We start from the raw sequence: 27,205 nt of genomic DNA, 5'->3' as shown, positions 1-27,205 counted from the left end.
CTCTCTCTCTCTCTCTCTCTCTCTCTCTCTCTCTCTCTCTCTCTCTCTCTCTCTTTCTCTCTCTCTCTTTTCCTCCCTCCCTTCCTCCCTCCCTCCTCCCAGGAGATTTAGAGTCATACGTTGTATGCTTTAGTGAAAATGGACTGTTAACAATTATCATACCTGTTTTGCAGATCATGAATGTAATTTAATTAAGGTCATGAAGCAAGGCAATGGTGTTGCTTAGTAATGGAAGCTGAGTTCTGTCTAGCATCTAGTATTAAAACCTCCAGGCTGTGCTACTTCATTATTTTAACAAAAATAAACTAGATTTAAAATCAAACTCATTTTCTTCCTTCTGCTTACATAATCAAGAAACAAACACTTCAGGCCACTTGGGATTTTTCCCTTCTCTTTTCATTCTGCCAAGTTTTTAAAAATTAAAAAGGGAGCCTCCGAGCTTTAGGGTCCCCCATGATAGCTGAGTAAATGAAAGTCCTTAAATAATATTTTCTTTCTCTCTGTCTCTTTCTTCCTCTCCCTCCCCATAAATCTTTATTTGTAGTAAACAGAGGGAGGAAAAGGATACCTAATAAAGTAGCTCTTGTTGTCATGACAACAGGGAAAAGCAACAGGAAAGAGTATTTCCATTCCTTAGAAACTGGCTTTTTACAAGGTGCTGGGGACCAGTCATTATACACAAAGACTGTGGCTACTTTTTTTTTTTTTTAACATTCATGTGGCTTGCCTTAGTGCTCCAAAGTTAATTGAATTCTCCCTGCTGACTATCAGCTTATGGAATGGCAAAACAAATTCTGAACAAGATATTCAAACCTTTGACAGGAACCTTTAATGAATCTTTATTCAGCAGTATCATGATATAAAATAGGAAGAAAACAAAGAACAAGGAAATCAGTAAAACACAGCCAAGACAGTGTGCAACATCTTTACACTGAAGTTCCTTTTTTAACTCAGGAAAGTTTCTGAGTTCCTCACCTCACTCAATTACTATTTACTCTTATTTTAGGTATTCATTCTAACAAGCTTAGCTGTTTTTTGTTTTATTTTCCCAGGCCACATTAGTTGGAGGGAATGCTGTTAGAACAGGAGTCTGTGAATTTCTTTTTTAAATAGTATTTTGATAACTCTATCTATTTCTCTCGTAGCATCTAAAAGAGAATCTTACACATAGTAGGTACTAAATAGGTAAGTAAATAATAGCTTGTTTTTTATCTACATGATCTTGAGAAAGTCATTTAATCTTCATGGACCTTAGTTTATTCATCTGTGAAGTGAAAGGGTTGGTCAAAATGACCTCTACTGAGGTCTCTCCCATCTCCATTTTCTCACTAACAGAAGAAAAGAAACAACTAAACAACAACAAAAACAAACCCAACATAAAAGTATTGAAAAAAACTCAAAATCTAGTTATCTAGAGCTATTTAGTGTAGATATAACTAGCTCAATTTATTTAGTAGCCTCTGAGGATATATCAATATATAGTGTAATAATTGATGTTCATAATGATAACCAAAAGTTTTTAAATAACATTTAATAGGTATTATTTAAGGACATTTCCTCATTTTCCAATTTTTTTTTATCACCACAAAAGGACATTTAAGGACATTTCCTCATTTTTTCATCACCACAAAGAGCACAGCTATAAATATTTTTGTACAAGTCTTTTTCCTTATTATCTCTTTGGGGTATAAACCAAGCAGTGCTATGGCTGGATCAAAAGGCAGATAGTTTTTTAAAGCCCTTTGGGTATAGTTCCAAATTGCCCTCCAGAATGGTTGGATCAATTCACAACTCTACCAGCAATGCATTAGTGTCCCAATTTTGGCACATCCCCTCCAACATTCACCACTTTCCTTTGCTGTCATGTTAGCTAATCTGCTAGGTGTGAGGTGGTACCTCAGAGTTGTTTTGATTTGCATTTCTCTAATTATAAGAGATTTAGAACACTTTCTCATGTGCTTATTGATAGTTTTGATTTCTTTATCTGAAAATTGCCTATTCGTGTCCCTTGCCCATTTATCAATTAGGGAATGGCTTGATTTTTTATACAATTGATTTAGCTCCTTATATATTTGAGTAAGTAGACCTTCGTCAGAGTTTTTTGTTATAAAGATTTTTTCCCAATTTGTTGATTCCCTTTTAATTTTGGTTGATGGCTGAAAAAATTGTGGTATCTGCTGGTGATGGGATTCTATTGTGCTCAAAGGAATAATGAACTGAATGTGAACTGGAATGACCTCTAGGAATTGATGCAGAGTGAAAGGAACAGATCCAGGAGAACTTGGTACACAGAGTCTGATACACTGTGGTACAATTGAACATAACAGACTTCTCTACTAGCAGCAATGTAAGGTTCCAGAGCAAGGCTGAGGGACTTATGAGAAAGAAAACTAGCCACATTCAGAGGAAGAGCTGTGGGAGGAGAAACACAGAAGAAAAACAACTGCTTGAACACATGAGCTGATGGGGATATTATTGTGGATGTAGACACTAAACGATAACTATAGTCCAACTATCAAAAATATGGAAATAGGTCTTAATCAATGAAAATGTAAAACCCAGTGGAATTGTGTGTCAGCTACGGGGGAGTGGAGGGTTTGGGGGAGAGGGAAAGAACATGAAACATGTAACTATGGGAAAATATTCAAAATAAAAAAATAACAAAAAATAAAAATAAATAGGTATTATTTAAGACTCAAAGCAAAAATAGATAACAGGATAATGAACGAAAGTTCTTTATTGGGGGCCCCTCTTTTTTTTTACTCCCACCAAATCACAAGGCAAGGCGTGTAGTTCCATATCACCATTTCCAGACCATTAATCTCTCAATACCTTCAGTAATCTTTCTACTTCTGAAGTCCTTACAATCTGTTTCTAACATCTTTCCATCTTTGTTGCTATCATATATCAACCTCCAGACCACCTTCTCAACTTTTTCTCAGTGACTTTAGCACCTGGATAATGGCCTTATTCCATTTCCAACCTCATCTCTTGCCATAATCCCCCAGAGTTTAGGATTTATGCTAATGAACTCCTCTTCCATCCTGGTCACACAATTCCTTACCCTCAACTCTAGAGACCTCCTCCTCCATGCTGCTCTAGTCTCACTATCATGGTCACCATCTCTTGGACCTTCTCTAGCTCCAAAGAGCTTAAATTTCATAGTTCCACTGTCTAATCACAGCCCTTCTTGGGCCTCTGTTTCCTCACTTGTAAAATAAATTAGTGGGACATGATATCCTCTTAGGCCCCTTCTTATTTTTGATCTATCCTTAAACCCTACTCTCTCACACTAAACTTGCTTCCCCGCCCCCATTTGTGAGCCTTTGGAGAGAACCCTCTTCTCTCAAGCTATTTCCTCCCTGTCCTGGCTTCAACCTCTAGTCAAGCACTTTAATATTTTACCTGCCACTTCCTGAGAATTCCTTGACATCCTGACCTGAATCTTCTGACAAGTTGAGCCTTGTCTGATTTCAGCCATCCTGTTCCCAGTCTGCTAAACAATACTGGGTGAAATCATGAATAGTTGTGGTAATATAACAAATTTATGATAGATAAATAAACCTAACATCAGCTGGACCATGCTGCTTTTCAGCACATTTTTCTGCTGCACTGTTAATGACCCCATAGCAACTATTACAAGCCTTTTCTTTTCCCCTCAATCATCCTCCACGCATACACAGCTCAAGTCCTCAACCTGCCCCCACACCTAGAGCAGGGTACCTCCTTGACAAAATTGAAGGTATCCAATGGGAGATCTCTCAATTCACTTCCACTCTTCAAAACTTTATCAGTTTCCACTTCAAAGGTAAAATACTGCAATCATCCAGAAAGTAGCAGTTCAAAAAAAATCTCATAAGATGTAGCAACCTCTTCTATAAATAAGAAGTGATCTTGGAATACAATATTACTAAAGGTAGAGGATATAGGATTACAACCAAGAATCTGCCCTGAAAAGCTGAGTAAAATCCTGCTTGGAAAAAAATGTGTCTTTAATGGAACAGAAGTTTATAAGGATTTTCTGATGAAAAGACCAATATGAATAGGAACTTTGAAATGCAAACACAAGGACCTAGAAGCACAAGAAACCTAGAAGAATAAATTTATTTGAACACCTAGAAGAGGCTATTTGATGAGGCAGTACTAATATAATGGGGGAAGAAACAAGTGTCTTTTCAAATTTTAATGTCTTCAAAGGGATTTGAGGGAGTTAAATAAGAAAAACAGATGACCCTGAGGGCTGACTGATTCTGTCCTAAAGGTTTTGAGAAAGAGAAAGGAAAGTAAAAGAATACAGTAAGATATAAAGTAGGGGGAAGGGAGTTTAATTTGTTATTTCTAACAATTAGGGTATATGAGAAGAGTACAGACATAGAGGAAGGACATGGAGGATAGGGGTGAGCATCAGATGAATATTATTCTTATCTAAACCAAAGAAGGGTTGAAAACACATATACAACACACACACAAAGACAAAATTTAGTATAGAAAAATATAAAATTCAACAAGGAAACAAGCAGCTTAGGGAGGTGTGACTAAGAGAAAGGATGCAAAGGATGGAATAAATGCTAGCAAAGGAAACTTCCTGATCCTAAAGCAATAATTTAAAAGAAATTTTTTAAAAAAGAAAAAAAACAGGAATCTGATTTCAAATCATACTATCTATGTATCCTTGGGCAAGTCACTTAGCCCTGTTTGCCTCAGTTTCCTCACCTGTAAAGTGAACTGGAGAAGGAAACAGCAAACCACTCTAGTGTCTTTGCCAAAAAAACTCCAGTGGAGTCACAAAGACTGAGAAATGACTTTTAAAAATATTGTTTTATTTTTCTCAATTATATGCAAAAAAGTTTTTAAACAACCTTTAAAATTTTTTTGAGTTCCAAATTCCCTTTTTTCCTCTATCCATGGTCCCTCTACTTTGAGAAGATAAGCAACTTGATATAGATTATAAATGTGAAGTCACACAAAACATATTTTCATACTGAGTCCATTGATTCTTAAATGATCTTTCCTTGACCTATTTAATAGGTAAATTGTTTTTGGTGTCATCTATCTTCTATTTTTTTCATCATAAATTTTGTTTTTATATTTCTTGCTATCTGAGAATCATTGAATTCTCTTGAATTTATTCCAGTTTTAATTATTTCTTTTCATGGATGAGATTTACCACTTTCCTTTCTAAATTATTTATTCTACTTCCAATTCTTTTCTTCTTAATCTATTTCTGAAAGCAGGTTTTACTAAGGGAATTAGAGGTGTTAGGGTCCAAATGGATTGCCACCCAAGGAGCACACGGAGACAATGCAATCCAAGCAAAGGGAAGTCTTTATTTCTGGTGCGCGCTAGGGGAGCTCAGCAAAGGAGTTTGGGGGAGGGGGGGCATAGAATAAAGATTATATATGTTTGGGCTGGCGGGAAACTCAGGGGGTGGCGGGAAACTCAGGGGGTGGCGGGAAAGGTGGTGGCTATCAGCAGACTCAGGGGCGCCCTGTAGTTCTTGAAGTAGCCTTTGTAGTTAGTGGTTTTTGGCTGTCTCCCCAAGCATGTAGGGTCTTTATGCTACATTTGGGAACCTAATAACACCCTATTGTTAGTGACCATGGATTTCTCTAAGACATCCTGACCTGTTAGTAACTTTAGGTTTCTCGGAGCCATCCTGATCTGGGAGCCCCTAGCTTGTGTTTGCTTGTGGTTGCTTAATTTCTGTGTCATAACTTTGGGGTTTCTACATTCCCCACTTCTTCTCTTGGACCCATGGGAAATCATTCCCAAGGATCGGTTTCACCGTATTCCAAGGGGGAAATTGTTTGATATTGTAGCCTCAGGACCATAAGTTGGACAGCATTAAAGCCATCCTTCACAAAACCAACCAGCCAGTTAATCATGCAGGGGCTAGGAGGAGGAATAGGAGGAGAAGGGGGCCTAGAATTGTGGAAATAAGCATAGTCAGCCATGGAGAACAATGGAAGAGGCTTCCTATGTCCAGTCCTACCAAAATTGGGATGAGAATGGGCACTCAGGGTGGATTGTGAGCACAAGGCAAAGGGGAGAGGCTCCCTGGCAATGCAGCTCCCTTCCAGGTCAAACAGTTTTTTCCTGTAAGTGCCTGCAGGATCTCTCCAGCCCATTCCTAGGAGGCTTCATTGTACCACCTCAATTCCCCCTCTACTAGTAACTGAGTCAAACTTTTGACTCAGAGTAAGGTAAGGGTTCATAGTGGGAGCAAAGGAATTTTCCTGCCTGTAGTTTGCCTGAAAAATGTCTACACTAGGGTGGTACAATGTCCTATGTCCTCTCTCCACTCCTCCAAATTAATTTAAGTACTATCTACTGTAGTTTAATAGGTTGTATCTTCTAGTACCTTGATGTCTTTAACTAAGATATCAAGTACTCTCCATGGTCTACGTCAATACAAAAAAAAGGGAAGTGATGGTTAGGACATTCATATGGGATAGCCAAATGTTTATTATAAGCATCCATAGTTCACTACCTTCCATCACCTGCCAGTTGGAATGTAGACTGGATTCTTGGAGCAAACAACAGGCTTTTCTTACTATTTTTCTTCCTTTTCTAAAGAAATATTCAGAACTACTCTACATCTTGATAAGTTAAATGTAAAGGTTAAGATTTTACCATTTTATTTTTTTTCCTCCCTTTTCTTTTTATTCTTTATAGTGGACTGAGTCTGATTCAGAGTAGTTTCCTGGTAGTTTGGATCTGATATTGGAACAAAATGAAACACTCATAGAGTACTCAATAGTTAACGAAGGAAGGTTTGCATAGCTATAGTATAGAAAGGATTCTTAACAAGGATATGGCATTCTGTTCAGAAAGATAGGAGGTAAAGAATAGAGTCACTGGGGGAGCCTTGCTTCCATATGGAAATATATCTAGACAACTAGACAGAGTGTGGTGACTTGGTTGGGCTGACATCCAGCAATTGTGAAAGGCCTTAATTCTATGTGGATGGGCCTTTTTTTACCCTCAGGTGAACAGGAAGCTTTGTCTGTATGGCCTGAGGCCACAAGAAACTGAATCAGCATCTAGGAGCTTGGGCCTTAGACCCCAGAGTCAATGGAGTCTTAGTGATAGCCTCTTTGGCATTTAGAAAAAGAACTAGACAGAGGTCAGAACAAGGAAACTCTGGCCTATCACATCCCACTTTTAGGTGACAAGACCCTACAAGTCTTCTAGAGAGCCTTCCAGCCTATAAATGACTTTAGGGTCCTTACAAACTAATCTCAGGAATGTAAGGAACCTAGCATAGACAATATAATAGTTTTTTTTAAAGAGAAAAATGAAAAAAATACAGAAAAACGAAACAAAAATATAATAGTCTTTATAAAGAGTGACCAAGTATGGATACGAATGAAGACCAGAAACCCTAAGCTTTACTTCCTTGCTTTGGAACAAATAGGTACCACATCTCAAAGTCTGTTCTGTGTCGTGGATATCTTTGTAATTCACTGTGAGTCTACTGATTTTAAATGGTAACAGTTAGCATGAGTGGCATCAGATGTAACAGCAGCTATGTGGACTACAGGACAGAGAATGACATCTCTAAAACAGTCACCAATTATTCATTAAGATTCCAGGTAATCCATACTAGATAGCTGAGTGGATAGAGGACTGCTCTGAAGTCAGGAGGACTCCTCTCTCACAGTTCAAATCTGGTCTCAGACATGTACTGGCTGTCGGATCCTAGGCAAGTCACTTAATATCGTTTGCCTGAGTTTCCTCATCTATAAAATGAACTGGAGAAGGAAATAGCAAACCATCCCACTATCTTTGCCAAGAAAACCCCAAGTGAAGAGTTAGACATGACTGAAAAATGACTAAAAACAACAGTAATCTGTACTAAATTTCATTAAGAGGTCTTTGCAATTCATAGCCGACCTTCTAATATTAGGCAGTGACAATGAGTAGGACCAGCACCATTAACATGGCAGCCACAGCAAAGATGATGATGCCTCTAAGTGACTGGATGTGGCTCCATATGGAAGTGAGGGGGACAGTTTCCACATGAAGGCAAAGTCACTAGAACAGGATGTGGTGACTATTTGGGTCTTAGGATATCCACTAAGCCTGAAGGACCCCTTCTCCTCCAAAAGGGTGAACCTTTTTGTGCTCTTAAATAATCAGAAAGTTATATCCTTATGACTGATGAAGACTGTGAAGACCACCAGGAGGTTGTGTCAATAGCTACGAGGTTTGAGCTTTAGACCCCTGGGCCAGTCAAATCTTGGGAACACTTTCTTGGCTTTTTGTGGGGAAAACAAAACAAAACAAAAAAAAAATTAGCCTAACTCTACATGGCAGAGGCGGGAACAGAGAAAACCCTGGCCTATTCCAGTATGTTTTTCATAGTATTTTTAAATCCAAGAGTTTAGATCTTCCATAAAGCCCGCCCAGCATCTAGAACAGAACCTTTAATAAATTAACTTAATGAACAGAACTCCCAGAGTAGCTAGTTGCAGGGACACACCTTTGCCTCCTTCACCTTGAAGATAAAAATCCCAGAATTAAATGCTTAAGTCTGCTACTGGGAGAAGGCTAAGGTAGGAGGACAATTTATGACAGCATTTGGCTTCCACCCTGAAGCAGTGCAAAGAGTAAAAAATAATCACTTGGGTTTTTTTTTTCTCCTGCTGGAACATTATGATTCATTTCTGGTGGAGGCAGGGGTACATCTGTTGTGATTTAAAAAGATGTATCTGTAAAAATTACACAATAACATTTTGATTTAGGACAGAGTTTACTAAACCTACACTGGAGTTTGCATTCCCTGCATTAAGGCATTTAATTCATTTTTAGGACTTGAGTATCCCTGGCATTTATATTAAAGTTGGCAACACAAGTCAAATTCTTCCTTTAGGCTCTTGGCAACCATCGATTATTTGTAGAATTGTGAGTGCCGTTTATGGCTTTCCCCCTCTACCCTCCCCCTTCATATACAGTGTTAGCTATATCACAGCAATGCAGCAGGTTTGTGGTTTTTGGAATTTGTGTTAAAAATAGGAAATGTCCTCATAATATAGTTCGAGTTTTCAAAGCAATTTTAATCATAACTCAAGCTCAAGTAGAGTTATTTGGAGACTACACTCCACCCCTAAAGAAGTCTTTGCTGGTGATTTATTTAAATTAAGTCAACTATCCTAGCAAGTTTTAGCCTGTTTTATGCCAGTAGAGACATTTGCTACCCTTTAGAATCCAGGTGTCTGAGTTTAAGGACAGCCAAAGATAAAACTAAGTTGTTAGAATGTAATGAATGCATTTCTAAAGAAATGTCCTATTTTTCATGTATTAAGGTTTTTTCTTTTAAAAATTATAATATAAATATATTAACTGCTAACAAAGCAGCCAAATAAACAAAATTAGGAGGAGATATCATATAAGTCTACAATCTCATCAATGTAGATGTGCCCTTTAATACAATATTCAAGTCATGCATACCTGAACACCCTATACTTCTCTTGTTCATAGGTCCATCCCTGGAGGTCCAATCTACTTTCTCAGGGACTGTCCTAGTTTTCGCTTGAGAAAAACAATGGAGCACACAAACTACCTATTGTGATGCTTCACATTTGTCACAACTTCCTTCCAACTTCTGCCTTTGTTGAAAGAGAAAATAATGACATTGATACAACTTATTTTCTCCAGTAGTATGTTCACCCATTGGTTATTGGACAAGGATCTCACATTTAGATTATCAACAGCTAAGCTAAAGTCTAAAAACTTTGTGAGACTTAACAAATAGAATTATATCTTTGCCCCCCCTAAATATTGTTGGTCTATGGGCATAATTTCGGGGATTCAAAAGGAATTCCACTTCCCTGGTCACTCTTACGAGGGGAGGGCAACCCTAAACTTATCCTACCTTCTTCACTCCTTCCTATCAGATGCTGGTTTCATAGAAGATCATTACAAATAGTGAATAGTAAATAAACCTATTTATTGAAGCAAAATGGCAAATAGAAATTGTAGAAATTATATAGATTAAAATAGAACAGCTAATATACCAGAGTAAATGAGTTTTTTAGATGGAATCAAGGTAAGATCACTTCAGTCAAGAGAGCAGGCTTAATCACTCACCTCCACCCCCCCAAAAAGAAGTTCTCTCTCCAAAGTCTCTAGGGAAACAAGCTGGAAATCAGGGAAATGTTGAGAAGCCCGCTTCCCCTACAGTTCTGCAGCCTTCAAAGTCTTTTCCTTCTTGAAGTCTGCATCAAACTAAATAAAGCTTTGACCCTCATAAAGGCCCACTGTTTCTTTTCAGCATTCTCTCCATCAGCTAGAGTTTCCACATAAACTGTGCTACATAACACAACAACAACAAATACCAACACCAACAATGAAGGCCAGTTAAAGATTTCAAAAAGACTATACCACTGGGCAGCTGGGTAGCTCAGTGGATTGAGAGCCAGGCCTAGAGACGGGAGGTCCTAGGTTCAAATCTGGTCTCAGACACTTCCCAGCTGTGTGACCCTGGGCAAGTCACTTAGCCCCCATTGCCCACCCTTACCACTCTTCCACCCATAAGTCAATACACAGAAGTTAAGGGTTTAAAAAAAAAAAAAAAAAGGAGTATACCACTTCACAGCTTCACTGAGTGAACTATTTCTTCACAGCCCTATCAACTTTGAATCTTATTTTTAGTTACCTTTGCCAACTAAGTAAGGGTAATACTAGCCTACATTTTTTGGTATAGCACCTTCCTCATAACAACCTTGTAAGACAGGTACCACCAATGCTATTATCCACATTTTACAAATGGAAGAACTAAGACCCAGTGAAGCAGCATAACTCATAAATATCAAGAATCAGAATTCAAACCCAGCTCTTTCCTGACTCTTAGGCTAGTTTCATGTTCTCTCTCATTGTGGAAGGTGGTATCTCAATGTTTCTTTAATTTGGCTTTCAATGATTATCAAAATAATTGAATTATTACTAATCATTTGTGTCTCATCCCTTGAGAATTATCTATTCATAATGTCCTAGCATTTATCCACTATTGATTGTGTTTTATTCTTATGAATTTGCAAATTTCATAAAGCAGAGATGTTTTATCAGATATATGTATATATTAAATATATGTATATGTAATATATGCCAATATATTTTTCTTTTTATTTTAAATATATTACTTTTTGCTGGGAAAAATTCCTTTATTTTTATGCATACATAATAACAGAACCTTAACCTTCATAACAATAGCCAACCTTGTGAATTTGTTCACCAAAAATCTGTTAGTTTGTTCAATAGATAATAATGGTTTTCCTCTTTGCAATTAAAGTAAATATATCATTATTTTTTCTTCCAGTTTTAATAGCTCATTTTTAAAAATTTAGAATACTTTTCCATAGTTACATGATTCATGATCCCCCTCCCTATGCTCTTCCCCTCTCCCCTCCCCAATCTGACAAGTAGTTCCATTGGGTTATACATGTAACATTGTTCAAAACCTATTTCCATGTTATTCATATTTGCAGTGGAGTGATCTTTTAACATCAAAACCCTAATCACATCCCTATCACACTACCTGATCGATCACATATTTTTCTAATGCATTTCTGCTACCACAGTTCTTTCTCTGGATGTGGATAGTGTTCTTTCTCCTAAGTTCCTCTGGATAGTTCAGGGTCATTGCATTGCTGCAAGTAGAAAAGTCTTTAATAGCTCATTTTAAAAAACCTGAATCCTTAATGCATTTGGAATTACTCATAGCCTATCACACATGGCATGGGTCTAATCCCAACAGTTTTTGTTGGACAACAATTCTTATTCTCAAAGTTGGTTTTATCCGTTGGTATTATACTGTACTCCTTTGATGCTATTCTTTGCCATTGACAAATTTTTGTTTTTTCAATATAATACTATTAGAGAAGTTTTATAATCACTGCTTTTATAGTATAACTTGAAGTATGCTGGTACAAGTCTTCTTTCTTTGGTTTTAATAGTTTTTTGTGATATTTTTGTCTGTTTTTCCATGCATTATTTTTATTGTTTTAGTTAATTCTATAAAGCATCTCCAATCATTCCTTTTATTGAAAGAACATGAAATCAGTATGTTAATTCAGGAAATATTAGCATATTCATTTTTTCCCATATTGCCTCAACTATGTCAAAGTTGTCATATAAGCTAACATCTCATTTTACTAAACCAATACATTCCAAAACCCCTCACGTAAGTTGAAAATTGTGCATAATGGCAAACCCAATTATTAAATAAGCATTTCTTATACAAACATACCTAGGTACTTTATGATTTTTGTTAGACTTGTCAGAACTACCAACATCACTACTCTTGTATTTTGAGGCCATTGTTGATAACTAAATAGCATTAATGAAACAAAGAAAAGCACTGTTATGACTCAGACAGCTTGTTACAAGAAAGAACTCTTGACAAAGATGAGGGAAGAACTAGTATCTGGTGCAAAACAAAGTAATGACTCCCACTAACACTTCTCAGAGCATGATTGGACAAACTGCTTCAAGACTTTGGTGACTTGGAAAAATGGTGTGGATTTAGCACATAATTAAATTTTTTTTTATTTTGCATATTTTTCTGCCTTTATTTTTTTGATCACCATTTGTATATACCTGGATTCACATATGTTGAGTTCACATAAAACAAGGTCCTGTTGTAGTTATTTTTAATTGGTTCGTGGGTGCCTTAGTAGGCTAATGCCCCAAATATTTGCTATATTATCATTATTATATTCCAGATTCACTTGTAGAAAAATCTTATGACATTTAAGCTGCTTTTTTAAACTGACACCTTCTAACAGCTTAAAAGATTTTTTATCATTATAATTTTGAAGGTTTTCAATAATTCCCTGGGTGAGTTGAATTCTTGGCTCTTCCTTTCTAGGAGTCAGTCAACAAGCATTTATTGAGCATCTAAGCCTTGCTAAGTTTTGTGTTACCTAGTGAGGCTACAAAGAGAGGTAACAACTCCTTCCTGCCAAGGAACTCATGGTTCAATTGGGGAAGCAGAATGCAAATAACGACTTGTAAAAACAAGTTATACACACAGAGAGAGAGGATAAATGAGAGATGATCAAAAGAGAGAAGGCAAACAGCATTAAGGAGAAATCAGGAAAAGCTGCTTGTAAGAGGTGGGTCTTTAACTAGGACTCAAAGGAAGCCAAGGGGGAAAAAAAAGTCAGAGAGTAGGGCAGAGAGAATTCCAGGCCTGGGGGACAGGCAGCAAGTGAAAATGCCCTGAGTCAAGGGATGGAGTGTCCAGCATGAGGAACAGCAAGAAGGCCAGTGTTCTGGTCAGAGTACATGGAAGGGTTGGTGTCTAAGGTATACGAAGTGTCAGGGTGGGAAGGGGCAGGTTATGGAAGGTGTTAAAAGCCATTAAAAGCCAAAATATTTTCTTCTGGATCCTGGAGGCAATAGGCTGGAGCCACTGGAGTTAACTGAATAGGAGTTGACAAGATCAGACTTTGAAAAGGCTATTTAGAATTCATGCCTCCACTTCCTTTTCTCTCACTCCTTTCCTAACTCTCTGCTGGTGTCTGACCTCAGCATCTAGCTGAAACTGCTCTCTCCCAAAAGACCAGTTATCTAATGGCCATTTCTTGATCCTCATCCTTTTTCTGATCTCTCTGCATGCAGCCTTTGACGCTGTTGATCACCTTCTTCTCTTTAATATTCTCATATTTCTAGACCCAATAAAATGGATAATGGGCACACTCAAAGAATGAAAGGAAGCTCAAGTTGACAGCTGCATGTAGGATAAACTGGAGTGGGGAGACACTCAAGGCAGGGGGACCAGCTAGGAGATTGGATGGTGGCAGTGTTAGGGAAGGGAAGAAGGTGTTTATAAGAGATGTTACTAAGGTAGAAATGACATAAAAGATGATATTTAGGTTCCAAGACCAACTAAGGAGAAGGATAGAGGTGTCCTCCCCCAGTAAAAGGAAAGTAGGAAGAAGGTAGGGTTTTAAGGAAGCAATAATGAGTCGTTTGGGATGTGTTTTGTTTCAGATATCTAAGAGACAACCAATTCGAAATGTCCATAAGCAGTTGGAGATGTAAGGCTGGAGGTCAGAAGAGCTGGACAGATGAATTTGGGCATTATCTATATAGAGATAAAAGTTAACTCTATGAGAGTTGATGAGATTACCAAAACTGCAATAAAAATAACGATAATAGCATTTATAGAGCACTGACTATATGCGAGACACCGTGCTAAGTGTTTTATAAATATGATCTCAATACTCATAACCAGCCTGGGAGCGAGGAACTTTTCTTATCCCCCTCTTGCACTCTGGAAAACTGAAGCAAACAGAGGCTAAGTAATTTGCCCAGTGTCACATAGCTCCTAAGTGTCTGAGGCTAGATTTAAACTCGGGTCTTTCTGACTCCAGGTCCAGGATTCTATCCCCTGCACTGCTGGTGAAAAAAGAGGAGGATCCCCAGACTTGGGGGGTACTCACTGTTAACAGGCATGACCTAGATAAAATTCCAAGAAAGAAGGCTGAGAAGCAATTGTCAGACAGGCAGGAGGTAGATCGGGAGAGATCACTATCTGAAAAAAACTAGAAAGATGAGAATATTAAGAAGGTGATCAACAGCATCAAAGGCTGCAGAGAAAGGTCAAAAAGGGCGAGGATTAAGAAATGGCCATTAGATTTGGTAATTAATAGATAATTGGTCATTTGGGAGAGCAGTTTCAGTTAAATGAGGAGATCAGTAGCCAGAGCAGAGAACTGAAGGGAATAAGAAACAAATTGGAGGCCTCAGCTGTAAATAACCTTTTCAGAGAGTTTGTCTTTTAAAGGGGGTTCTATAAATTCTCTCTTTTTGTAACATATTTCTTTTTAGTATTTCTGGGAGGTTTTCTTATGTAATTTTCTAAAATATAGTGATTACGTTCTTTGAAATTTTCTGAAAACCTACTAATTCTCAAATCTTAATCTGTCATTTTCCTCTACATTATTTTCTCACATTTTTTTAGTTATATCATTTTCTGAGTTTTTCTGTTTCTGTCACTCCTCCCATCCCTAAATATGCCAGTGATGCTTTTAAAAGGTTCACCTGATGTTTGGGTTTTTTTTTTAACTTGTTTCCAAACTTTTGGCTTTCATCCTCTCCCCAGAGATTACTCGATATTGATTTTGTTTCATTCTTTAATTCTTTGGGTGCTCCCATTATCCATTTTATTGTGTCTTTAGGAATTTCTCAAATTGTTTCTGATATAAATGTGAATGCTATTTCAGCATTTTTAGGCTACTTTTTCTTTCTTCCTCTTTTACTCCATAAGTTTTCAGTAGATTGGATTTTTCTGTTTTCTCATTATTTTTAAGATTTGCCAATTTTCTTATAATGATTTCTGGTAGTTTTGTTTATTTTGGGTATTTCTAATGCTAATTTTATAAGGAAGATGTACCCTTGTTACCTCTCACTTTGTCATCTTTCTTAAGGTCTAATAATTCCCTGTTCTCATCTACTTAAATGACATTACTAACCTATCATTTTCTCTAAGTTGCTTTTCCAGTAGTTGTGATGAATTAGCACTAAAACATTTATGCTTTTTAAATTGACTCTAGCCTATAAAACAATGACTTTTGACTGCAAAATGACTCAGAAGAGCAATTTAGTTTCACGAGGATTAAGCACATAATTTTGGCCTCCCTAAAAAGATGCTCTAACCAACAAGGTTAACAAGTCATAGATGTTCCATGTAATCTGATTCCATTTCTGCAAAAGTTGAGGGAATTGGGAAATAGCTTGGAAAACTTTATCAAAGGTTATCTAAAATAATAATTGGGCCAATTATGACTGTCATTTCTCTTATCCAAATTAAATTAAGAACAATTAGTTTATGTTTAGAAACAGATTATTGATCAATAACCCAACAATATCCATCATAGAGACTGTGTGGTGAAAAAGTGAAGGGAGGAAGGTATTATGGTAGGATGGATGGGAGAAAGGAGAGAGGAAGGTAGAGGAAAGGAAAGGAACATAGCAGTCCCAGCCCCAGCAGGTGAATGATCAGAGAGCAACTTTAGGGTTTGAATAGCTAGGTTTTATTTTAATTAGAAAGAGAAAGGTCTAGGGAAAACTAGGAGGTAGAAAAAAAGGGGAAAAGGTGCCAAGAAAGAGATCAGGGTCTCAGGGTAGAGAGCACTGCTTCCAGGATGGAGAGAGCTAGCCTGCCTCCAGGGTCAGAGAGCAGACCCTCCTGGGTAGAGAGAGCAGAGCTCAGGATGGAGAGAGAAAAGATGCCAAACTTTCCCTTTTATACTTTCTCTGACACCTCCCACAAAGGAAGTGGGAGGTGTCAGGGGAAGTTGTAGCAGAGAGAGTCCTGGGAGTTGTAGTCTCCCAGGGCTTACAATAATTTCAAATGACACATTCCCCCCTGTGATCCTTTGGGAGACCAATCTCCCCAATGGATCATAACAAACATAAATAAATTTACAATTACAATAAATAAAGGGTAAATACATCAATATGAGGGGATAAAGGTAACAATTTTTACAATATAAAGAAATCAAATGGTGCTTCTTTTACAAAAATATTCAGGGAGCAGTTCCCTTTTTTCACAACAAAATAGATACATACATAAAACAAATTCATTTAAACAAAACAGGTGAATTTAACAAAACAAATGAATTTTAAAACACACAAATTAATTTAAAACCAGACAAATGAATTTAAAACCCCCCCAGAGTTCAAAATTTTTCACATCCGGTTTCTCTCTTAGGCTCCTGGATCATTCTTTCTCCATGTGGTCCCTATGGGCATCTCCATTTCGATTCCAGGAGGCAGTAAACTTCTTTTCTAAAACAACCTAAATTCTCCATATAAAATAAAAACACATCCCACCCTGAGGAGGATAGAAAGAAACATTTAAATCACAGGGGGATATATGACTGAGGCAGGAAGCATATGAATCACTGCCAATCAAATTCATCAGAAAATTTAGCACAAAAAACAAATAAGTAGTGGATGAAAAATTTTAAACATCCAATCTTAAAATGTCATGTGGAAAAAATCTAGATAAGAAAAAAAAATAGAAAATCACACTAGGTCTTTGAATAATATTCCAATTAAAGGAATCCATGTCTGATATCATGCACTTACCCACTTAGCAGCCAGTACCACAGTCAACCACCATACTAAGAAGGTTAGGAAAAAGGACTAGATTTATATTTATTGGTCTGATATTATATCGTTTCTTCTTTTCTTCTTTCGTCATTTCTTCTCAGGGATATAATATGGAGCCAGAATAGCCAATTGTTAGGTACTTGACAAATTTTCACGAGGAGTGTGGTTCAAAGAGTCCTACGTCTTAACGTATATTAAGCGTTGCAATCTCGATTCTCACACTAGGTTCAAGTCCTTTTTATTGACATAGAAGTCTTAGCAATCCTAGTAGGATCGGTTTCTCTTTTTTTGACCTGTGTGCTCATTTGGCGTCATGCAGGTATGTGCTTCTTTGGCACTATATTGATGAAATCTGTACTCCTTTGTTGATCCCATTTCGTTGAATCAGACATTTCGTTGAATCAGACATATGTACTAAGTCCCATAATAGCAAAATACCAATGGCAGTTTCAATAGCCTAAGGCTTTTGGGTAGTTACAGTTACAGTTAGAACAAATGGATATACTAAACCTACTAATAGGTAAACTCTTTCAATTTAGATAACATGTGCTTCAAATTCAAAAATTACACATGCAATTATAAAAATGTGCTAAAATTTCAAGACATATATATAGAACCTATAATCAGTGACAATGAGAGAAAAAAATATATATATATGTTGCAATTCATGTCACTTAAGGAGGGGTAGAAAAGACTCTTACCCAAGAATTTTGATGCATTTCCTCTTAGCTTAGCCATGATCCACAGTGTGAGTGCAAATGAGGTAAAACAATGGAGTTATGAAAGCAATAATACTTGGAGTTCATCTCTAAACATCTTCAGCTTCAGAATCTAAGTGTATTCTCTTTCTTTATATATCAGACAGCATGCGACACAGCTTTACAAAATAAAAGACAAGATCATTTTAAACTATATAAATCCTCTGTTGATATGAGTGCTCATTATATAAAGAATGGAATTGTAACAAGGGTGCCCAAGAAAACTAGTATTTGATGAGATCCTCCAATTAAGATAAAAGCAATGATAGTTTATATTCATATAGCATCTACTATGGACCAGGCATTATGCTAGGTGCTTTATAAACATTATCTTACTTGATTCTAGTGACAACTTTGGGAATTAGGTACTAGTATCATTCCAGTTTCACAGTTGAGGAAACTGAAACAAAGGCAAAATGGCAACTTTGAAAGATAGGTGCTATTATTATTCTCATTTCACAGGTGATGAAACTGAGGCAAGGCTAAATTACTTGCCTAAGGTCACCTGGTTGGCAAGTATCTGAGGTCATGTTTGAACTTAAGTCTTCTTGACTCTGGGTCCAGAGCTCAATCCACTACACCACCAGCCATCTCAGAATCTGGGCAAGATTGCAAGCCCAGGAACTTTGCCAGAAAGCCTTCCACAGAGCTAGACATTAGCCTTAGCAATGTTGCTGGAAGGTACCCCTTCTGACAAAACTTTTAAGTCCTTTCTCCCTTCCACATAAGGGGTTGGTATTTAGGACCATTGTCCAAGAATGATCATTTCAAACCACCTAGAAAAACACAAGTCGGCTTCTGTGGGCTCTGTTGGTAACTCTATTGCCACTCTGGCTCCTTGGATGTCTTGGGCTGGGAAAGTTACTCCAAAGGCTTTGGGTGAGCAAAGCCTTTGGGTGGGACTCTTGTGAACCACCTGCCACACAATCGCTATTACCAGTCCCTGAGAGAAGGAAAATTTCAGAACGCATGAATGAAAAATACTGTGTGCTCCTATTTACCAAGCACTTTTCTGTACACATTATATTAAAGAGAGATGGTCCTTCCCTCAAGAAGATTATTTTTTTATTTGTTTTTTTTTATTTTACAAATGTTTTATTCCAAATTTTACAAGATCAAATAAAACAAGCATTTCCATATACAAGGAAAAAGATTGTACATAAATGAAATCACAAATCTCTTCTCTCTTTAGCTGATTTTTCTTCCTATAATAAATCCCATCCACAAGGGTCCCAACCCTTCCCCATGCTCTCTGAATCACAAAAGGTATCATCAAGGAGACTGACTTGTTCATACAAATTAAGTCTTTCATGTTTTCACCTTTTAGGTCCCTTTCTGGAGATAACATTCATAATTCTTTCCTATTAGTTCTATAGTGATATATAATGTTCTCTTGCTACATACTGCTTATTTCATCGTTTGTTATCCCATGTAGTTCTTTCCAAGTTTTTTTGTTTTTGTTTTTGTTTTTTTAAGATTAGCTTGCTCATCACTTCTTACAGCGCAATAGTATATAGCAGTGATTCCCAAAGTGGGCACCACCGCCCCCTGGTGGGTGCTGCAGCGATCAAGGTGGGTGGTGATGGCCACAGGTGCATTTATCTTTCCTATTAATTGCTATTAAAATTTTTAAAAAATTAATTTCCAGGGGTGCTAAGTAATATTTTTTCTGGAAAGGGGGCAGTAGGCCAAAAAAGTTTGGGAACCACTGCTCTATAGCATTCCAGTTCAGAAGTGTACTTTCTGATAAGGACAGGGAATGGCAACACTTATTAGGGGATTGGTGGCCAAGAAAAGATTTTTTGATCTGGGAAGTTTGGTCTGGGAAGGGCTGGCGATTGAAGCTCCAAAGGAGTTGATTAGCATGCCCTTTCCAAAAGCAACAGGAGTGCTGATTTGATTACAATTCCTAGACCAAAAAGGGGCGAAGTAGGACATACAGGAATGAACAAGGTGGCTAACAAGAATATAACTAGGAAAGATACCTGGAAACATGACCTGGTGGCCTGGGGCTAGCTAGATGCCGTGGGCAATGAAAATTTGCAGTCACTGACTTAAAAATAAGGCTGCAGAGCCCCAGTATGAGAATTCCAACTGTGACTGAATTAAAGTCCTTAAGGCATGGTCTCTGGATACACAGACTTCTATCTCAGAATGCACAGCCTAGTCCAACTACCTGCTGGTCTATATATTGTAGAGGAAAAAAATCAAGCAGGAAAAAAAATCCATAAGACAACAAAGCATTTATTAACTTCTTATTATGTAACAGGCACTGTGCTAAAGTCTGGGGATGCAAAGACAATAACAGCCCCTGTCCACAAGGAACTTACATTCTAATGTAGTAGGGAAAAAGGAAAAAGTGTCAATTAATCATTAAACAGAAACTACAGCAATGGAAGTGAGAAGAAAAGGCAAATATTTACAAAAATAAAATCAAAATCAAAAGTGAATATAACAATATTAAAAAGATCAAGTATGACTTGAAAGAAAAGAGTAGAGAGATCACATCCACCCCGCCCCTTCAATATTGATCAGAAGTGCTGATTTTTTCCTATTTTTTTCCTTTTCTAATTAACAAAAATAGTTTCTGTTATATAAGACAACTCTCAGAAGTGATCCTGGGGAAAACCATGAGGATATAAAAATAAAATCACTTAAAACTTTAAAAATAAGCAGAAGAGCAAAGGAAGGTCAGAAGGGAAGATAGACCTAAAACAAAAACTCAGGCTGTACTTAATGGAGAAATAACTATGTATTAGCTTACAGTCTTATTTTTCTTTGTATATTGTGCTCTCTAATTTTTTTAAGTTCTTGATAAAAATAGAAAACTCTAAAAAAAAATTTAAACACCAGTCATTAGAAATGACTCATGAGTTATCAATTGTCCTCTTAATAAGGTAATAACAGATATATTTTATACTTTTTAGAGGGACAGATAAAATGAAATTGGCTAGGAGGCACCCCTTTGAGCCACTAATGCATATTTTTCAATGGAATTACCAAAGATGAAAAACACAGAAGAAAAACAACTGCTTGAACACATGGGCTGTTGGGGATATTATTGGGGATGTAGACACTAAACAATAACTATAGCTCAACTATCAATAATATGGAATTAGGTTTTAATCAATGATACATGTAAAACCCAGTGGAATTGTGCATCAGCTAAGAGGGGTTATGGGGACTTGGGGAAGAGGGAAAGAACCTGAAACATGTAACTATGGGAAAATATTCAAAATAAAAATTTTAAAAATAAAAAATATATTTAAAAAAGGAATTACCAAAGATTATGTCTATTCTCTCTAATAAATCTCTTTTTTGGGGGGGTGGGAGCTTAAAGTGCTAGAAAATGTCCAAATCAGAATCATATTTGAAGCAAGTAGCAGGATCACAGTATGAAATTTTGCTTGAGTTCTCAGGAATGACATTTTTAGTGAGAAAGGAGGAAAAACTGTTAGCTTTTTTTATGAGATTAATTGAGCTTGCACATTTTTAAAGTTCTTGTCATCATTTCAGTTGAAACTGCAGGGTGATTTTGAGTAAGCAAAATGCACAGTGGTATTCAAAATAGAAATTTACAGAAATAATAATGATCTCAGAAAACAAAGGTGAGGGAGATTATAGATTAGTTTTATGAAGGCCATCTTTAATGGTGGAAACCACATTAACCAGAAGGCAGGACAATGGCATAGAAATGAAGATTTAATCATATCCTTAATTATTTCTTTAAATCTTAATATTTTTATTATGAAATTAAACATCACCAGTAAATTCAAACATTTCAGTATAGAAAGAACAACAAAAAGCTTGTCTAAATTACAAGCCTGGGGGGCAGCTGGGTAACTCAGTGGATTGAGAGTCAGGTCTAGAGACGGGAGGTTCTAGGTTCAAATCTGGCCTCAGACACTTCCCAGCTGTGTGACCCTGGGCAAGTCACTTGACCTCCATTGCCCACCCTTACCACTCTTCCACCAAGGAGCCAATACACAGAAGTTAAGGGTTAAAAAAAATAAATAAATAAATTACAAGCCTTTGTGCTCAATTATGGCAAAAGTGTCCATTCATTTTGTTTGGCTATACATTTTTATTTCAAGGGAGAAAATCAATGAGGGGAAGGTTATAGAGTAAGTTGGTGGATAATGATAGAAATGAAGCAAAAACATCCAAATATTCACTTCTTGCAAGGTTTGGATTTTCATAAAATGTCTTCTGATGGAATACTTCCCATCAGCCCCAAACTTTTATTTCATCATTATCATGGATTCTTCATGGTCCCTCACCATACATATCTAATCAGTTACCAAATAATGATATTTCTACCTTCCTCACCCTGCTGTCATCTTAGTTTAGCCCTTCATCGCTTCTTGCCTGATTCATTACAAAAACCTCCTAACTGATCTCTTTGCCTCACGTCTTTGTTCACTTCAGTCCAATCTTCATATTGCCTAAGTAATTTTCCTTAAGCACAAATTAAATCAGTTAACTGTGATGGCTCCCTAATGCCTCTAGGCTAAAACATAATCTCCTCTGTTTAGCTTCCAAAGCTTTATATAACCTGGCTTCTACTAATCTTTCCAGGCTCATTGGACATCACTTTCCCTCTTCTACAATGTAATCCAATCAGTCTGGGTTTCTCTATGTGTTCACATCATCAAACTTCATGCCTTTGCATTGGCCATTCCACTTACCTGGAATGCATTCATTCTCTCTTTACCTCTACCTCATAGAAACCTCCTCTTCCTTTAAGATATAGCTCAAGCACCTCCTTTGCAGGAAGATTTTCTTGATTCCCCCAAATGCTAGTGCTCTGCTTTACAAGCTACCTTATATTTAATTACTTTTATTATTATATTTATAATTATATTTGTACTTATTGACTTTATATTTATGCTGTATATATTTTCATTTATCCTTGTAGTCTCCTCCATTAGAGTGTAAGTTCCTTGTGAGTCAGGATTGTTTCATTCTTTATTATATCCTCAGTACTTAGCATGGTATCTGGTATGTAGCAGGTGATTGATAAACATCTGTGGATTTAGTCCACAGGCTCAGCCCTGATTTCTGTTGAATTTGACTGTAATGTTTGCTCTCAAGGAACAATGTCCAGTTTTTCAACTTCCTCAAATTTTTGTAGAGATAAATGTATCTGAAGCTTAAAATATTTTAAATTCATATTAATAAACAGTAGCCCTTCCACATCACTAGGGTTAGGGGCTCAGCATCCCCATGATCTGGAAAATCTGTGTAAACATTTTTAACCCTTCCTTTGTACCAGAGAAGTCTGGATTTTTTTTCTTTTTCTTTTATTGGGTATTTACAATACCTTGTATGCATATATGTATTTATTTTGCATTCTTTTTGCAAATTTTAACATTTTACTTATTTTATTTTTTCAATTTTTTTGCACCAATTACATGTTATAACAAATTGCCCCATAAGTTTTCCGAAATTATATCATCCAGATTGGTTCTGTCTCTCTTCCCTTTCCCCCACCTACTCCTGGCAAGCAATTCAATCTGGGTTATACATGTATTATCATGAAAAACATATTTCCATATTATTCATTTTTGTAAGTGAACAGTCTTTAAAAAACAAAACCCCAAAACATGTACCCAAATAAACAAGTGAAAATTTGTATGCTTTCATCTGCAGTGGATAGCATTGTTTGTCATGAGTCCCTCAGAATTGTCCTGAATCATTGTATTGCTATTAGTAGCAAAGTCTATCACATTTGATCATTCTATAATATTGCTATTACTGTGTACAAAGTTTTCCTGGTTCTGCTTATTTCACTTTGCATCAGACTATGAAGATCTTTCCTGCTCTTTCTGAAATGATTCTGTTCATCATTCTTTACAGCATAATAGTATTCCATCATCATCATCATATGCCATACTTTGTACAATCATTCTCCAACTGATGAGCATCCCTTTAGTTTTCAATCTTTGCCACCAATAAAAGAGCAGCTATAAATATTTTTGTACGAGTAGATCCTTTCCATTTTTTTTAATCTCTTTGGGATCATAGATAAAAAGACTTGTACAAAAAATATTTATAGCTGTGCTTTTTGTGGTGGCAAAAAAATTGGAAAATGAGGGGATGCCCTTCAATTGGGGAATGGCTGAACAAATTGTGGTATATGCGGGTGATGGAATACTATTATGCTCAAAGGAATAATAAACTGGAAAGACCTCCAGGAATTGATGCAGAGCGAAAGGAGCAGAGTCAGAAGAACATTGTACACAGAGACTGATACACTGTGGTAAAATCGAATGTAATGGACGTCTGTACTAGCAGCAATGCAATGACCCAGGACAATTCTGAGGGATTTATGGAAAAGATGCTACCTACATTCAGAGGAAGAACTACAGAAGTGGAAATACAGAAGAAAAACAACTGCTTAAACACATGGGTTGATGTGGACATGATTGGGGATGTAGACTCAAAAGAACCACACCAATGCAACTATCAAAAATATGGAAATAGGTCTTGATTGATTGATGACACATGTTAAAACCAGTGGAAATGCGTGTCGGCTATGGGTGAGTGGGGGGGGAGGTTGAGGCTTGAAGGGGAAAGTAAGAACATGAATCATGGAATCATGGAAAATTTTTCTAAAAAAAAAAAAAGTAAAAATCTCTTTGGGATACAGACCTAGTAGTGGTATGATTCATTGTTTTATAACCCTTTAGATATAATTCCAAATTGCCCTCCAGAATGGTTGGATCAGGTCACAGCTCTACCAGCAGTGCATTAGTGTCCCATTTTTGCCACGTCCCCTCCAACATTTATTATTTTCTTTTACTGACATATCGGCCAGCCTAATAAGTGTGAAGTGGTACCTCAATGTGGTTTTAATTTACATTTCTCTAACCAAGAGGGATTTAGAACATTTTTTCATATGATTGTCTGTAGCTTCAATTTCTTCATCTAAAAACTGCTTATTAATATCCTTTGCCATTTATCAATTGGGGAATGTCTTGGACTCTTATAAATTTGACTTTACTTTTATATATTTGAGAAATGAGACCTTTATTAGAGAAATTTGTCATAAATTTTTTTCCGAGTTTGTTGTTTCCCTTCTAATCTTGGTTGCATTGATTTTGTTTGTATGAAAACCTTTAAATTTAATATAATCAAAAATATTCATTTTATGTCTTGTGATGGTCTCTATCTCTTGTTTGGTCATAAATTTTTTCCTTCTCCATAGATTTGATAGGTAAGCTATTCTATGTTCCCCTAATTTATTTATAATATCACCCTTTACATCTGAGTAATATACCCATTTTTTACCTTATCTTGGTATAGGGTGCCAGATATTGATCTATACCTAATTTTTGTCATATTGTTTTCCAATTTTCGTGGCAGTTTTTGTCAAATAATGTGTTCTCATTCCAAATGCTGGGATCTTTGGGTTTATTGAACACTAGATTGCTGAGGTCATTTACCCTTAATCTATTCCATTGATCTACCCTTCTGTTTCTTAGCCAGTAACAGATTGTTTTGATGATTACTGCTTTGTAGTACAGTTTAAGATCTGGTACCATTAGGCTACCATCCTTCAATTTTTTTTTCATTAGTTACCTTGATAATCTTGACCTTTTGTTCTTCCAAATAAATCTGTTATTATTTTTTTCTAGTTTTATAAAAGTAGTTTTTGGTAGTTTGGTTGGTATGGCACTGAATAATTAATTTAGGTAGGATTATAATTTTTATTATATTATCTCAGCCTACCCATGAGCAAATAATGTTTTTCCAGTTATTTAGATCTGACTTTATAGTATGTTCATATAATTCCTGTGTTTGTCTTGACAAATAGATTCTCAAGTATTTTACATTGTCTAGAGTGATTTTAAATGGAGTTTCTCTTTCTAACTTTTGCTGCAGAGCTTCATTGGAAATATATATAAATATTAATGGTTTATGTGGGTTTATTTTGTATCCAGCAACTTTGCTAAAGTTATTAATCATTTCAAGTTTTTTTAGTTGATTTGCTAAGATTCTCAAAGTATACCATCATATAATCTTAAAAGAGTGACAGTTTAGTTTCTTCATTGCCTACTTTAACTCCTTCCATTTTTTTCTTCTCTTATTGCTAAAGCTAGTATTTATTTATTTTAACTTTTAAAAGAAACCATGTATATTTACAGTATTAAAAGATAATGTGTTAATCTTATATAATACTATACATATATTTTATGTATGTCTGAGTTTCTAAACTTTTTTCTGTTTCATCTGCTGGCTTCCACAAAACTCTTCCAAAATTCCCATTTTATTTCTTATGCTGACCTTATCTTATCCTTTTATCGAAACCATGATGGAGAAAGTCACTATGTAGAAGGGATACCTGTATTAATATACTTATGTAATTATATATTTAATGTATTTTAAAGTAATATTTTGATAAGTATTACTATGGTTCAGTCATTTTAACTGAAAAGACTTGCTAAATGGGAAAATATTCACCAGTTTACATTCATAAAGCTCTTTAGAACATAGAAAGCCCATTCCCCACAACAGCTCTGTGAGGTAGCATAAGTATTATTATCCTCATATTACAGAGGAAGAAATTGAGGTATTTGAAAGTAAAGTGACTTGCCTGTCTTTTTAAGTGTCAGAGCTAGGATGAAGAAGCAGTTTTCTAGAGTCCAGATCCAACATGTTTCCCACTAGTCTAGTCAGTCAGTCATTTTGTCAGTAAGCCTTTATTAAGCACCAGCTATGTACTAAGCACTATGCTAAGCACTGGAAATACAAAAGGAAGACAAAAAAGTCAAAAAGCTCAGGAACTCATGGGAGACAGAACCACATTACAAAAGAGACATACAGAATAAATTGAGATAATCAACAAAGGGAAGGGCACTAATATTACAGGAGATCTAGAAAGGCTTCTTATAGAAAGTGGGTTTTTAGCCAAGCCAAGAGGCAATGATGAGGAAGGACAAATCCCAGGTTTGAGGGGCAGCCAGTGAAAAACACTTTGCCTAAAGCCTCATGTCACCTCAATTTCTAAGCACCAAACAAGGGGGGAAAATAAAATGATTGTCTGAATTTGGAAACCAAGGCTAGTTTAACAAAATTCAAACTTTTGATCATTCAAAGTTTGTCATACAGGAACTAGAATTATGTCTCTTCTTTTTCCCCCCTCACCCATCCATTTTTCATAAGCAAGAGCCTGCTAGGAGATACTCACCAAAATGCTGAATAGCCATCCTGAAAGAGAAAGAGAGAGAGAGAGAGAGAGAGAGAGAGAGAAGAAAGGAAAGAGGGAAGGAAGGAAGGAAGGAAGGAAGGAAGGAAGGAAGGAAGGAAGGAAGGAA

The 27,205-nt window shown here is 36.4% G+C and overlaps 1 protein-coding gene across 1 annotated transcript in view; it reads left to right on the top strand.

Moving 5' to 3' along the window:
- SIDT1 (SID1 transmembrane family member 1) overlaps window positions 1–27,205 on the top strand; it is a 172,123-nt gene that overhangs the window by 42,350 nt on the left and 102,568 nt on the right. The window lies entirely within an intron of this gene.

Source organism: Gracilinanus agilis, chromosome 3 (assembly GCF_016433145.1).
Source record: "Gracilinanus agilis isolate LMUSP501 chromosome 3, AgileGrace, whole genome shotgun sequence".
Classification (NCBI taxonomy): Eukaryota; Metazoa; Chordata; class Mammalia; order Didelphimorphia; family Didelphidae; genus Gracilinanus; species Gracilinanus agilis.
The sequence above is the reverse complement of the archived record's forward strand: the minus strand, read 5'-3'. Positions and strand labels throughout refer to the sequence as shown.